Genomic DNA, 16,153 nt, shown 5'->3' with positions numbered 1-16,153 from the left:
CACAGCATTTTACCACTGCTTTTGTATGTAGTGTGCACGTGCACAGAAAAGGCTGGAGGGTCGTCATGTTATTCAATATTCCGGGTTTTCCGTAGCGAGCATAAATTGCTCTTTTGAAAAAGGCCTTTGTGATGTGTCTGAAAGGGGGCGCGTAAGGCACACCCTGAGCTCAGCCGCAGCGTCTCTGTAAAGTGTCAGCTCGCCTTTCTAAATGCGTGCCCTCATCGGTTCCATTCCAGCCTGAGGCCCTTTCAATCCCTGTGACCCCCGGACTGCTTTAACATACGACAGGCTAAGAGGGATCCGCTCACTGCTCTTTGCTAACTGTTTCAGAGCCCTTTCCCGTTTCCAGCGCCCTACACTGCGTTTTTCTAGGAGGATCCCAGGCCCTCGGTGAGACATGGATGTGTGCTGAATACCCGGGGCTGACTCTGCAGGACTTGGCTCGCCATGCTCCAATTTTCCCAGTTCCCTTCCCACTAAGATAAGCTGGTCTTACCCCTTTTCTCTGCTCCCTCAATCTAAAAGGTTCATTTATTAGAATGGGGGGGGGGGGCCTAATACCCTAGGTGGTTTTGACTAAGGCAAGTTAGAATGGTAATGAGGCAGAAAAGGAGCCCAGGGAATTACTGATCTCAGCGTGACTGGGGTAGAGGAGCTAGACAGGAAAGATACCTCACCTGTTCTGTTCCAGAAGGTTACAGTAGGGGAAAAGCAGTGCAAATCTGTTTTCTTGGCCTGGGTAGTAAATACTTACGGTCATTCCTTTTGATTATCCTATCCACATTTGAGCCCTCACGGAGAAACGTTCATTGGGTCTCAATTTATTGGTAAAAACAGTTCTTAATAAGATAAAATGATAATGTAGATGGAAAGTGAAATAGAGTGAGTGTCTGGAAAGCTAAATTTTAATAACTCCAGTACTTACCTGTGTACCTTGAATAAGTCACTCAGCTGAGCCTCAGTTAAGCTTTTTGAGCCACAGCATTTTTAAGCCCTGGTTTGTTCGTCTGTAAGGAGGTTTTACCAAGTAATCCTGTGTTACCTATAGCTCTGCAATGCTGTATTTCTGAAATGCAAAATTAATCTCAGTTTGCTTAAATAACAGGCAAAGCCATCCCATGGGCAAGATTTTTGGTAAGGAAATCCAACATTAACCAAAGAAAAACAAAACAGGAACTTCTGAAGAAAACAGCATGAATAGCCAGTAAGCATATGAAAAGATGCTAATCTCACTAGCAGAGAAATACAAATTAAAGTGTGTGAGGTATAAAAATCTGTACCCATCAGCAAAATTAAAGAGATTATCATCTCAACGAATCTCACACCCGACTTCTCATCCCACAGTAAATGTCGGCTCTTACCTTTAAACTATCCAGAATCTAACCACTTCCACTCACCTCACTGTTGCTGCACTGGCCCACGCCACTGTGATCTCTCAGCCAGATGATGGCCATACCCTCCTAACCGACTCCTTCCATGCTTATCCCACCCCTGCCCCCATTGTTCATTCTTAGCATAGCCAAAGTGGGACTGTTAACACGCGAGCAAGGTCATGTCACTCTTATGCTCAAAATGTCATTCCTCAAACTGAGTTAAAGCCAGAGTCCTTTCAGTTCCCTGCAAGCCCCTCCTCAATCTGACCCCCATTTCCTCTTGGTTCTCTCTGATCAAGCCCCACTTCCTCCTTGCTGCACCTCTGACGAGACCAGGCACATTCCTACCCTGAGCCTCCTCCTGTTTTATTTCCTTCTCCCAGAACACTCCAGATTTGCTCTCTCCCTCCAAGGAAGGCTCATATATCGACTACTCTATTCCACATCTCAGGCCCACTGACATTCCCAATCTTCTGTTCCATATTGACATCTTTTCATAGTATTTACGACAAAATTCTACATAATTGACAAAACAAGAAAATAGTGCTTTATAAGAAAACACAATAAATGATAATTACTGTTTTCCTCTACTAGACTATCAGTGCCACAAGGGAGAGAGGTGCCCTCACTTCCTGGAACAGTGTCTGCCTGGCACTAGTAATTGCCCAATATATGGGTTGGCCAGATAGTTTGGGTTCTTTTGTAAGATGGCTCTAGTAGCTCTTGTCTGTAACTTCATTTGAAACAATTTGTTAGATTGTATTGTGGCAGCTGTCATATCAGGGTGCATTTTTTTTTTAAACATCAAAATTGGTGAATTTTTGTGTAGCCATTTTGATATTGAAGATGGAAGAAAACAGGCAACATTTTGGCATATTGTGCTTTATTTCAAGAAAGGGAAAAACGCAACTGGAACACAATGAAGATTTGTGCAGTGTGTGGAGAAGGTGCTGTGACTGATCAATCCTGTCGAAAGTGGTTTGCAACGTTTCATGCTGGAGATTTCTCACTAGGTGGTGCTCCATGGTTGGGTAGATCAGTTGAAGTTGAGAGTGATCAAATCAAGACATTAATTGAGAACAATCAACGTTATACCACGGGAGAGAGAGCTGACACATTCAAAATATCCAAATCAATAAAGTTATTTGTGAAAATAAAAAATGCGTGTCTTATGGAAAACTAAACAGACTTTTTGGCCAACCCAATATTTTTGTTGAATGAATGGATGTCTAGTGCTGGTGGGATGTGTGAAAATGGGCACTCATTCACTACCATGGGAATGTAAATTTCTAAATCTGTTATCAGGGATTAGCTAAATTTTGCCCAGCAGTTCTAGGTATCTGCCCTATAGAAATGCCTTTACAGGGATACAATGATGTGAGTGAAAATGTTCATTATAATGTTGTTCGTTATAGTGGAAAATAGTGGAAGACAGCCTGAGTGCTAATCAGTAGGAAAGAGCTCTTGGAGGTTTGGCCCGTTCGCACTGTGGACTGTTGGTACCATGCAGCCCCTCACAGGAATGCACTGTGATGTGAAGAGGCTCCAAGATACTTTGGTTATTAAAAAAAATGAAATTGCAAAACTATGTGTACAGTGTAAAAACTATTGTGTATATATTTTTAAAACGTAAAAACTAAACAAGACTAGTTTCTGAATGTGCACATAACATATTTGTAAATACATGGGGAAAAGATATGTCCAAATATTAATAGTGGGGAAGACAGATGGGGAGGTGGGAGAAGGGATCTTTTACTCTTTATGCTTTTGTGTTGTCTGATTTTTTTTATAAGAGCATATTTATGCATTTTACTTACATAAATATTTTAAATTATGCGTGGCAAACCCTATAAAGAATCATGTAGTAATAAAAAATGGAGGAAACTCATCTTTCTCCAAACTCTGGAAGTTTCCCATTATGAATAAGATCTGGTACTGTGTTAAGTGATGCAGAAAGCAGCCAGTTCAGCTGCTGCTACAGAGGCTTTAGTTCTGGCCTCTGGGTTGGATTCTCAGGGTGGGGGAACTGGCTAGGGAATCGTGCAGACCTATACAGACAGAACCAACCTCCATCATATGTGTGCATATCCTACGCTCAGGTAGCTTGCTGTGCCTAGAAACCTTGCTCTGCCTTTGCCGTAAAATACCAGTGGTGGGCTTTGGTGCAAGGGCAATAATAAACAGTCAACCTTAAGGATGAACCAATCTGTGAAGGCCATAGGCCACTGAAAAGAATTACTACATTCCTCTAGGGAAACGGCTGGGCAGATAGCGTTGAATTTCACATGACCCAGAGATCTTTTATTTCTGTTAGATCTGTGGTGAAAGCAAGAGAGAAGAGGCAAACTCCGTTTGGGGCACACTGGCCAGTGCTTATGCGTGTGCACATGTCCTGGGTGCACTGTGTATTCCTTTCTGTTAGGTGGCAACACTCTGTTCCCCACAGTGAGACTAGGCGTGCAGGTGTGCCCAGCCAGTGGCTGGCTGCTTACCTTTGTTCCCATCAGCAGTAAGCCAGCACTTCCTGAGAGCCACTAGATACAAGCCCTGTAGACTTTGCTGCTGCTCTTTTAAGCGGCGCCCAGTACCATGGCTCCAGTCTCAAAGCTAGAAAAGAGCAGACAAACCACCTCCTTTGGGTTTCTGCTGAGCAAGGTTTTTCTCATCTTTGAAGACAGGCATGCCACGTCTTTGTCATTGACCAACTACCCCCATCTTTAGAGGGGTCACAGAATGGAAGAATTGCCTACAAGGGTAAAAGAAATGTCAGCCTCAGGCAACAGCCCTTGTTATTCATTCACCCAGCAGGTACTGAGCATCTGTGAAGTGTGAGTCACTGTTGTGTGACTGACTGTGCCAGGCATTGTTTCTGCCTGCAGGGCAGGTCCTTCAGTGAGTAGGTAGAATACCTGCACAAACAGGCACTAAACTCCGCTGTGATGGGCCAAGTACAAGGTGCAGTAGGAGGGGCACTTAACCCAGAGAGGTAGGGAAAGGCTTCCAGTAGCAAGTGACATAAAAGCTGACCAGAGATGATGAGAGTTAGCTTTGCTCGCCTTCTGTTTGGGTAAAGACCATTTATTACATATGCTGTTTCATTGGTCTCATGGGAATAAAAACATCTGGAAACTTTTGAGGACCTTTGCAAACCTTAATAGTTTATGATTCTGTACCATTCATATTAGGAGATTCATTTATTTTGTTCAAAGTCTTAGCCATGTCTTCCGTCACATCTTTTGTTCAGTCTATTATCTGTAGGCTCCGCAGCAGCGGTCCCCAACCTTTTTAGCACCAAGGACCGGTTTCGTGGAAGACAATTTTTCCACAGAGGAGCCAGAGAGGAGGGCAGCGGGGGTGGAGGCGGAACTCGGGTGGTGGTAATTAGAGCGAAGCTTTGATTGCTCACCCACCACTCACCTCTTGCTATGTGACCTGGTTCCTAACAGGTCCACGGACCAGTGGGGTTGGGAACCCCTGCTCCAAAGAATAAGCTCCCCAAGGGCAGAGGTTTTTCTGTCTTGTTCGCTGATGTTTCCCTGACATCAAGAATACTGCTTGGTACATAGTAACTGCTCAGTAAACGATGGATGATTGAAGAAAGTTTTCTGTCATACTCTTAATGTGGCATTGCATATCACAAAAGTTTTTTGCAAATAATTGCAGAAAGGTAACAGCATCATTTTGCAAATACAATACATATATCCAAGCAGCCTTTTCTGAGGGATTCAGTGCTTATCCTGATTGCGAATATGGCAAAAAAGGGACTTCAGCATCATCAGCCCAACCCTATCCAAGTCCTCTTCCTGCCTTAACCAGGGATCTTTCCATTCCAAGACACATCCCTATCAAATTACAAAAAGCAACCAAGGGCAGGAAGTACACTCAGCCACCCTGTAAACCGGAAATCAGGAGAGGCATGGGGACCACAGCAACTCACCCCTCTCGTGTTGGCTTCCCGCTGCCTGTCTGACTGGACCCTCTGCTGATTTCTCTTACCCAGGGCTGCCTCCAAGTGTCACCTGCAGTCCCCAACCTTCCAGGTTGGTTGTGTATAGATAATTAACCCAAATCCAAATTGCTGAAAGAGAATCAGCTGGTATTGTTCAGGTCCAATGCCTACCCCTGGTCCAGTGAGCTGTGACCAGGGAGGCAGGGATACTGTCCTCTTTAAAACCAAAAGGAGGACAATGGGCAGAAGGAAAGGAAGTGATTAGCATCCCTATCAACATTTACTGTACAATTTTCCTTCTAGAATGAAGTGCTGGAGAACATTAACCGCAGATCACTGGACCAAGAGGTAGTAAGAGTGGGGCCTGCCCATGGCTCTTCCCAACCCCCTTCACCAGAGGCTACTCCCCCAAACAACTTTCATCCATGTCCCAGCGACATCTCACCCTCTTATCACCGCTTGGGCATTGTGGAAGGGTTGAGGATGAGGGCGAGGCATCTGGTGTCCCCAAAGTCCTATTGCTTCAGAGACCAGAGGCAATTGAGGCGCTGTCAGCCAGAAAAATATAATTTAAGGGCTGGGCATCTGGCTGGGAGCAGAGAGCTGTTGCCATGGCAATGCCTCGCTTCATTTAACAGCAGCACATCCCTGAGTTTGGTCACATCTGGCACACTCAGCACCCTGTCAGCAGCCCCTGGCAGGTTCCCTCTGTGGAAGCAAAGCTTGCCCTCTGCACCCTCCTACCCAGCACAGACACCCACACTCACACCCTTTCCTGCAGCTCCAAGAGCACACCCAGACAGCACAGCACTCAGGGAATTGGGAGTACTGTTGGAGTGCAAACCCTGCGACAGGCCCAGGTAGAGGCCTGCAGAGGTCCATGTGCTTTCCAGCGCTCCTAACACACAGCCTGCTCTCCATCTCCTTTTGCAAATCTTACAGGTCAGCTCTAGGCCTTTAATGATACCCAGGAGGATAGGAAGGGGCGGGGGAGCCGTGGCAACCCTGCTGCACAGATGCTTCTCTGTTTTCTTGGGAGGACAGGGCTCGGGCCAAAACCCTGCAGGTGCTTACCCAGAGGCCCCCAAGCACCTACCGACGTTCGTTCTGCTTCTGCCCCTCTCTAACCCGAGCAGGGGTGGACAGGATGGATTAGAGCAGGGAGATACGAAAGCACAGGGATGTTTATTGCAACATTATTCATAACACTGAAAAATCAGAAGTAGCCTAAGTGTCCATTAGCAAGGCATAGGAAAATAAATGGTGGTGCATTCACAACAGGGAGCTCTGCAGACATTTTAAAGAGTTATGTAATCCATATATATTCACGTGAAACTGTCGAGGTGTAAAGTGTGACCCCACTTAAGTGTTTTACCTTTATGTAGTTATATGCACAGGGATATTTATTACATGTGGGAAAAGGTCGGAGAAGAGGGCTCAAGGGAGGGGTGATGGGCGCCATTTCAGTTATCCTTTGCTGCATAACAAGCCCCCCTAAAACTAGTGACATCAGAATAACAAACACAATGGTATTATTTCTCCTGAGCCTGTGGGTTGACTAGGTGACTCCTTGCCTGGCTTCTCCTGAGCTCACTGATGGAGCTGCATTCAGTGGGTGACGGCTGCCTCAGTCTCCGTGACGTCCTACCCTGGTGGGCTAGACTGGCTTCCTCAGGGGCGTCCCAGGCAGCCGTGCACGGCAACGAAAGCAGAAGCAGCAAGACCTCTGAAGGCGGAGGCTCTGGAACTGTGCCGCATCACACCTGCCTCCTTCTGTTGGTCAGAGCGAGTCAAAGGTCAGCCCCAAGGCGGGAGGAAGTTGGCTCCACCTGTGGATGAGAGGCACGACCAGGTTACAGTGCATGTGGCACAAAGACTGGGAGGGTTGTGTGGCCTGTAAACCAACGGCCGCGCTCGCCTTCCACTTCGCACTCTGTGTAATACTTCTGTCCTTCGTGTTCACGTGCCACACAGGTAAATGTTTTCAATAAAGGGCAGGGTGCATCTAAGATGTCTGAAAGAATGGTGAGGACTTTGTTGACACCTAGTCCAGGTGGAGAAGTCAAAGATGACCTCAGGGTTAGTCGTCTGGAATACTAAATTGTGGCAAACTTTTCGTTTTTAATCAGCTGTGAGGAAATGGAGATAGGAATATCCAAGGCTAGGGATGTGACAATATTGACTAGTGAGTCAGTGGGTGAGAAGCAGGAATCTTAGAGAAAGAGCAAAGGAAGAAAGCATAGCGTGGGCTTCCAGTGATGAGAAAGAAATGTGATCAGACTTTGAAATCACTGGACATATGAAATGGATGTACATGTCATTACTGAGCTATGAAAATGGATGACAGGATTTTCCACCCTCTTCTGGTCCCCTGCCGTCACTCGCTGGTCCTGGAGTGATTTGCAACCACATGTCCACCCACAGAATGGAATGATGCTGTATGATACGGTCTTTGTGAAGGAGGAGCGAAAGTGTGAAAGATGATTTCACACTTACGTGATTTTCCTGTAAAGACAGTGTGATCTATCAGCATCGCTGATTTAACAGAACAATGCCCCCAAGGGTTAGGAAAAAGAAGACCAGCTAAAGAGAAAATAAAACCTGTGTCTCAAAATCACATGGGGGAAGCATCCCGATTCCCATTCTGTCCCGAAGAGGGAAGGGAGAGCCTAGTGTGGGCAGAGCACTGGGCAGAGTACCAGGTTAACAGAGTCCCAGGACACATAAGGAGAGAACAAGACTGTTAGGAAGACGCCAACCCCACAGGGAAGACAGGTCATGTGACATGTATGGGATGGGACCATAGACACCATCCCTTTCCTTTCATTCTTTAGAAGTAAGCAAGTCCCGTCCAAAAGGGGAATTAGGCTCCATCTCTTTCAGGAGGATGTCAAAGAACCTGTGGATCTTTCTTAAAACTCCATAGCTGCCCTGGCTGGTGTGGCTCAATGGACTGAGTGCTGGCCCACAAACCAAAGGGTCAATGGTTCGATTCCCAGTCAGGGCACATGCCTGGGTTTCAGGCCAGGTCACCGGCAGTGGGTGTGTGAGAGGCGACCACACAGTGATGTTTCTCTCCCTTTCTTTCTCCTTCCTTTCCCCTCTCTCTAAAAATAAATAAACACAATATTTAAATTTTAAAAAAAAGTCCGCAGCCCTCAACAAAGGAAAAGTGACTCGGCTCTGTCACACAAGAAGCCAGTTGACAATCGAAGGACGACTCATTTTTTCAAAGAGCTTTTATCAGAAACCCACTCATTGTGTGAGGCTCCATGCTGGACGTGTGCACAGACAGATAATGCAAGGTCTTTTCATTCAGGCTCTGTCCTCTGTCCACGTCCCTCCCTTCGAGGCCATTCATCCACAGGACTGAGGAAGCCCTACCCAGAGCCCTTGGCCCCCTTCTGCACCATGCCCTGAGCACCCAGGCCCCCAGAATTTGCTTCCCAATGGCCCAGCCTGCTGCCTGGGCTGGTGGAGTCCTCACCCTCAGGCTCCTCTTCCCTCCAGTGTATGCACCACCCCTGGGTCCATAGCAGTTGTTCGTGGGCGTGAGGAGGAAACCTGGCCGCAGAGCTAGGTGTCCACACACCTGGTGTGGGCCAACGGCAGGGATGGCAAGAGAAGGATGAGCAAAGAGGTTGGTTGTTTGACGCTTGGAGATCCAGCACATCAGAGCGTTCCTTTCCTTCCTGACTTGCCAGTGCCCTTGTCTACCATCTAGCAAGTCTGCCTCAGGCTGTGTAAGGGCTGACGGGAGTCGCAATGTGGCTACCCCATGGCACCCCGTCTCAGCTGTCAGAGACCAGCAAGCCCCTCCTCAACCTGCAGCATGGTGCCACTTCTGAGCCCAGGCCTCCCTCTAGTGACCAGTTGGGGGACGACAGTCAGAGGCTCCCAGCCACTCTCCCAAATGGACACCTCTTCCAGAACCTACTTTCTAGGACACATATCTGATCCTGCTGTTCTTTCCTTAGAAACCTCCAAAACAAAGCCAGCCGACATTTCCAGGGCCACTGAGAGCCAGCTTCTGCCATACACACACAGCCACCACCTCCTCCCACCCCGTTTCCCTCCAGAACACACCTGTGCTTAAGTCCTGCCAAATAACTTGCTCTTCACCAACACCATACATGTATTTCATGCCTCTCTTTTGCTGGCAATAAACCCCCCACATTTTTCCAACAAACAAACTCTTGCTCCTCCATAAAGACCCACTTCATGCTTCTTCGTGGCTTTCCTTGGCCCTCCCAGGATTCCCCTGACCATTTCTGTGCCAAACAGTAGCTACACTAACTACACACAGTTGACGCTAGTCCCTCAGCTGAGGATTCTAGAGGCATCATCTCATTTAGTCGTCACATAACCCTAAGGCCAGGCGCTATCATCCCCATTTTACAGATGAGGGGACAGAGGCGATGGTTTAGTTTTGTGCCCACAGTCTCATGGACACCAAGCAATAGAGCATTGTGGTCACGTGTGGTCTTTATTTTTTTTTTTGGATTATTTTATTTAGACTTTTTTTTAGGGGTGGGGGAGAAAGGGAGGGAAAGAAATTTCAATGTGAGAGAGAAACATGGATTGGTTGCCTGTTGCACGTACCCCAACCAGGGATGGAACGCAAAACCCAGGCAAGTGCCCTGACCTGAAATCAAACCGGTGACCTTTTGCTTTGTGGGATGACCCTCACCAACTGAGCCATACCAGTGAGGGCCAGAAGTGCTCTCTCTTGAGCTCCAAGCCCCTCCTCAACCGTGGCTCTTGTTTCCTGCCTAAGAGCGCCTCCAGGGAGGACCCTGTTCTCTTGTCTCTGAGCCCCCAGCATGGGACACAGCGACCCCATGGGTCTATTCCCTGAACGGAACGGCTGGCAGGAAGGGTTGGCTCTGCGTGCTACGCTTTTTCTCCGATCCTCTGGGTCTGGACCCCACTTCTAAAGCTCCTGTCTTGGGCTAGAAATCTTGCTCCCGACTACAGCCAGTCACGCATTCTTAACAGGCGAGGACAGGAGCTGTGGGCACACTTCGCAGTGTGAAGATTAACTAAGAGTGAGAAATAGGGCGTAACTCTGTGCTGGCGGCCTAAAGAACTGATCTCCGTCCCCGTCTCTAACTCACCCCAAACGGGCCGGAGCTGCCCCAGTTTGTCTGTCCCCCAGGGGGCTGCCTTCCCTGACCCAGGCCCACAGTCGCTTCCGTCCTTCCTCCCCTGGTGGGACCAGCCACCAGCCCTTCTCCCTCCTGTCCCTACCTTCCTGCCGCAGTCCCCTACTCCGTTTCCTCTAACCTAGGCAACAACCATTAAGTAACCCTTTTTTGTCCATCTGGAGGGCTTCAACTACTAGACTGCCTTCGTTCCTTCCTTTTTTCCTTCAAAATGGAAATGCAGAATGTTATTTTTTCTTCCTAATTATGAAAGTAATACGTCTTGTAAAAATACTGCAAACACATAAACGTTTAAACTAGTGCGTGAGTCGTGCCACCCGCTGCCCACCGTTTTCAGCTCAGTTTGCAGCGTTCCAGACGTACGTGTGTGCAATCTCCGTGCAGGACATCAACGACAAGGAAAGCACAGATCTGACTCCAGTCGGAGTTCCTCAGTCTCCTCCCTTCCCGACAGCTCACCGACCATGAATTGAGGGTCAATTGCTCTTCCTCATCCTCTCTACCACGTACCTCATCGGCCTGGCCCCTCCAGGTATTAGAATTTCCAAGTCCTCTGTATCTTTCCATTTGGATACCAAGACACGATGACTAGCCAGCCAGGCTTCACAACAGCCCTTGCGGGGATTTTCCTGCCAGGATTTTCCTGACCGATTTAAAGACTGTAGTTCTGACTGAAAATTCCAGGCGTGGTACATTTTCCAAGCGGGTACTCCCTGGACCCCATGCCCTCTGCACTCAGTTGAATGCAGGAGCCAAGGTCAGGTGTATCTTCTAGAATACATCCTTATCACAGGGCAATAAAAAATGAATGTGTAACACATCACATGGCAGTAACGACAGAGAAAACTTAAGGCTTTTTCTAAGATGAGCGCTGCTAGTCTGACTTTTACATTTATGATAAGTAACAGACTCAGTGCTTAGTGATTCAAGCTTAAACCAAGCTTTCTCATTTATTTTTTGAGCGTGGTTTGATTAAGTTTTATCTACGTGCAGACCCACGCAACACGCTGGGTTTGCCTGATCAGGACACAGAGAGTTCCTGCCTCCGCAAGAAGGCTCCCTCACGCCCCTTCCAGTTCACAATACCCGCCCCCCCCCCCACCCCGCCAAAGAAAGCCTCTAACACCAAAGATTGGTTTTGCTGGCTTTTAAAAAATTAAGGTGTAGTATCTAACAAGTGATATGCACTGCTCCTAGGCGTAGGGTTTGAAGACGATTACAGTGTGCGCCCCTGCGTACCCACCACCCAAATCAAACCGTACAACATTTCCAGCAGCTTCACGTTCCCTCCTGCCCTTTCCATCAATTCCTCCCCAGAGGCAGCCACTCTTCTGGTCCCTGTCTCCGTGGGCTACTTTGGCCACAGGTTCCTGTAGTTTTCCGCCAACCCTTTATCTGCCCGCTCACCTGCACCACACCGCTGTCCTGCCCCTGCTGAAGCCCCCTTCCCTTCCCCGGGTCCGGGTTCCCACAGCCCTGCACCCCCCCTCTCGCCCTCACGCACCCATGGCCTCGATGACTTCCCGCGAGTTCCAGGCGGCCCCTCCTCTCCTGATGCCACGGGTTTGTTTGGGTGGGGGTATTCTCTGTCTCCCTCCTCCCCCGCCGCCCAGATAAGCCAAACAACCTTAGTGCAAGCAGCGACTCCCTGGGCAAACCCAGGCTGGAGACAAACTGCCACCCTGAGACATTTGTGTTTGCAGGGAGGCGTACGTCGGACGGTGTTACTGGAAGTGGCCGCTGCTGGGGGCATCGCGAATTCACTGGGCGCTGGGCCGCCGCCTCTGCCGCAGCCCCGCCGCGTCCCGGCCTCGGTCTCCCGTCCAGTCAAAGGTGGGCCTGAGTTTCCGAAGGCCGCTCCGTGCTCCAAAGAGACCTGGTTAAATGCCGACGCGGAGGCCACCAGAGCTGCGACTGCGGGGCGGCCCAGGCGGGCTGGGGCTGCCCCGAGCCTCACGCGCCCCCGGGGGATCCAGAGGAGGCGCCGGCGCGGGCCCTGCACCCTGAGCGCTGGTGGGCGAAGCGCTCGCACACGCTGTCGGGACACCCTCGGCGCAGGTGCTGTCTCATTTTTATTGCAAGCTTGGGGCTTCATTCAACTAGAGTCCTTGAGATTGCCAGGTGAGCTTTTAGCATTTCTGACGATTTTTCTGTTAATCCAGAGTTCTGTTGTATTTTGCTCTGGTAGACGGTGTTTTGAGTGTTCACTGCCTTTCCCTCGGATAGGATTATATTTCCTTGCCTTGTTGGCATGGGGCTTGACCACGTGATTTGACAATAAAATGTGAGTGGAAGTGATGTTAGTGAGCAATTAACCTTTGTTACATGCCACTGAAGTGTTGAGGTCATTTCTTAAAGCCACATAACCTAACCTATTTTACCAAGACTTGTGGCAAACCAAAAATACTAACTCTGATGCTGAGGCTGATACACAACAATTTGTAACAGTCTCATTTTTCCTATTTATCAAAATGATACATATTTTCTCATTGATTGAAATGTAAATGCCATAAATTTGAACTCATTTAAAGGGTTGGCCCTAGCTGGTGTGGCTCTGTGGATTGAGCACCAGCCTGCAAACCAACCGGTCGCTGGTTCGATTGCTGGTTAGGGCACATGCCTGGGTTGTGGGCCTGGTCTCCAGGTGGGAGCAGAGACAGGCAACCACACATTGAGGGTTTCTCTCCCTCCCTTCCCCTCTCTCTAAAAATAAATAAAATCTTTTTAAAAAACTCATAAAATAATTGTATATATCATGCTCTCTACATAATGATACATAAAATTATAGACATATATAACAATAATTGTCATATACATGGAAACTTAAATGTGCACTTTTCTGCATCTCATTTTCTAAGCACCCATTGCTGGCCAACCCCTTTCCAACAGATGTATCCTTTCTTGAGATAGATCAATGCCTCCAATCAGGCTCTTGGGTCAAGCTCTGCTAACGTAGAAGACATTCTGCCTCTTTAAGATAGTTGTGCACATATCTCAGCTGAAATCCATTATGAGTGAAATATTCTTAAATTATTGCAGTAATAGCCCTGGCCAGTGTGGCTCAGTTGGTTGGAGCGTCATCCTGTGCACCAAAAGGTCATGGATTCAGTTCCCAGTCAGGGCACATACTTAGCTTGCTGGTTCAGTCCCTGGTCAGGGAGTGTACTGGAAGCAACCGATCAATGTTTTCTCTTACATCGATGTCTGTCTGTCTGTCTCTATCTCCCACAGCCCCACCTAAAATCAGTGAATGTATCTTCAGGTAAGAATTTAAAAAAACATTATTGCAGTAATACACATACCTGGCCAAATACACACACACACACACACCCACACACACACATATGCCTGAATATAAGATGATTAGTAAATTCTCCCTCCCTTCCCCAAGCCCCATGGAAGTAATTACTCCACAGCAGTAATCATGTTAGGAGTTTCTTATCAGGGCCAGCTCCATGGGTGTACTACCTCTGCAGTGACCCAGGCCCCCATGTTTAGAAGGACTCCGCACTTGGTGTCATGCTCTGCCATTCCCATCCTCACATTCTTAATCAGTTTTAAACAAGGGACCTAGCGTTTTCATTTTGCACGGGGCTCCCAAATTCTGCACCTGGTCCTTCTTATGTATCCTTCCAGAAACATTGGTGTGCATATACAAGCATGTTTGCTTATTTTTTAAAAGATTTTATTTACTTTTTTAGAAAGAGAGGAAGGGAGGGAGAAAGAAAGGGAGAGAAACATCAATGTGTGGTTGCCTCTCACATGCATGTGCCCCGACTGGGAATTGAACCAGCAACCCTTTGGTTCGCAGGCTAGCACTCAATCTGCTGAGCCACACCAGCCAGGGCTGTTTGCTTATTTTTTTAACACAGTGGCTCTGTGCTCCCAACCCTATTTCTTTTTCCTGGGCCAACAGAAAGATGACATTTCCCAGCCTCCCTTGCAACTAAGTTAGAAATCTGTGACATGGACTCTGGCCAAAGGAAGGTGGGCAAAGTGAGATGCACCCCTTCCAGAAGAATTCCGTGATCGGACTTACCCCATCTTCTACTCAGGCCTTGTACTCTTTGTATGGCTTCCGATGCTCGCATGGAGATGAAGGACTCTGAAACAGCACAGCCACATGACGGGAGGATCCTGGACCCTAAGTGACCATTTGGAGAGGTACCACTTGAGAGAAGCCCCAACCCGTTAGACTGTGATGTGAGTAGAAAGTAATCTGCTGATCGGTCAGGCTATGGAGACTCTGGGGTTGTTTCTCACAACAGCTAGTGTTAATCACTGTAAGACACACAATGGGATCCTACTATATATGCCTTTGGGTACCTTTAAAACAGCAACATGTTTTAGAAGTGTTTTCCTCATATGCATGTTGAATTTATAGTTAACTCTTTGTGCATTCTTGGTGGGCCACTCACCACAGCCCTTGAGTAATGACAACCTAATAAGCTCTATATGTCCAGCGTAGAGCAGGAGAAGGTCTGTGAAAACTTTTAAGCCAGGCCAAGGCCCCCAGATCTATTCTTCTCCTTCTGCTCTGTGTCAATGCAGGACTGACTCCTATAAACTGCATTTTCCAGGACTTCCTGAATCAGCTTGCTCCTGCTGCCTTTGCCTGTGGAAGATAAGACATCAAAAGGCAGAAGGAATGAGCCCTGGCTGGCATAGCTCAGTGGATTGAGCTCGGGCTGTGAACCAAAGGGTCACTCGTTCGATTCCCAGTCAGGGCACATGCCTGGGTTGTGGGCCAGGTCCCCAGGGGGGACCAGGTGAGAGGCAACCACATATTGAAAAAGAAAAAAAAGGCAGAAGAAAGGAAAAACCCCAGATATTTTCTCCTGCTCTCTCTGCCTTGGGCAAATTCTTCAATGGCTGTTACATCTTTCCTGTGCTTCTGGCTCCTGCTGCATGGGCCCACCACAGTTCTACTTAAATCAATGGACCCCCATCCCTGGGCTCTGCAACATGACCTTCATTCTCTACCCTTCATTATGGGCTCAATGTTTGTGTCCTCCCCAAATTCCTAAGCAGAAGTCTTAACCCTCAATGTGACTGTGTTTGGAGATGGGGCCTATTTGTGGAGGGAGGCAATTAAGGTTAAATGTGGTCATCAAGATGGGGTCCTGACCCAATAGGATCAGTGCCCTTATCAGAAGAGACGCCAGAGAGCTCACTTGCTCTCTCACTCCTGCACAAAGAAGAGGTCATCTGAGATGGCAGCCGCCTCAGCCAAGAAAAGAGGTCTCGGAATGAAACCTGCCTTGCTGGCATCTTGACCTTGGACCTCCCCGCCTCCAGAACTATGCGAAATAAATTTCTGTTGTTTAAGCCAGCCACTCTGCAGTATTTTGTTACAGCAGCCCGAACAGACTAAGACACTTTTCTATCACAATTTCTTTGCATTAAATTCCCTCTGTTTCAAGTACTTGGGATGATTTCTCTTTTCTTGACAGGACCCTGAATGATTTACTGTATCATTCTTAGAGACATTACATGAACTAGGCTACATCCATCTTCAGTCTCTGGCAATATGGTGAGCTACGTGAGAAGGGCACCATCAAATCAGACTGACCTGAGTTTGCATCCTGACCCCACCCTCTTCCTTGTTCAGTCATCATAGTGTGACAGTAGTCTCACTAAGCCTCAGTTTCTGCAATGGGGAT

The 16,153-nt window shown here is 47.9% G+C and overlaps 1 long non-coding RNA gene across 1 annotated transcript; it reads left to right on the top strand.

The window, feature by feature from the left end:
* Positions 1-12,485: 12,485 nt before the first annotated feature.
* On the top strand, positions 12,486-15,834 carry LOC128781303 (uncharacterized). Its single transcript, XR_008427227.2, has 3 exons — positions 12,486-12,611; positions 14,546-14,693; positions 15,071-15,834. It is a non-coding gene; the product is annotated as an uncharacterized lncRNA (long non-coding RNA).
* The last annotated feature ends 319 nt before the right edge of the window (positions 15,835-16,153 follow it).

Source organism: Desmodus rotundus, chromosome 7, assembly GCF_022682495.2.
Source record: "Desmodus rotundus isolate HL8 chromosome 7, HLdesRot8A.1, whole genome shotgun sequence".
In the NCBI taxonomy this organism is placed as follows: domain Eukaryota; kingdom Metazoa; phylum Chordata; class Mammalia; order Chiroptera; family Phyllostomidae; genus Desmodus; species Desmodus rotundus.
The sequence above is the reverse complement of the archived record's forward strand: the minus strand, read 5'-3'. Positions and strand labels throughout refer to the sequence as shown.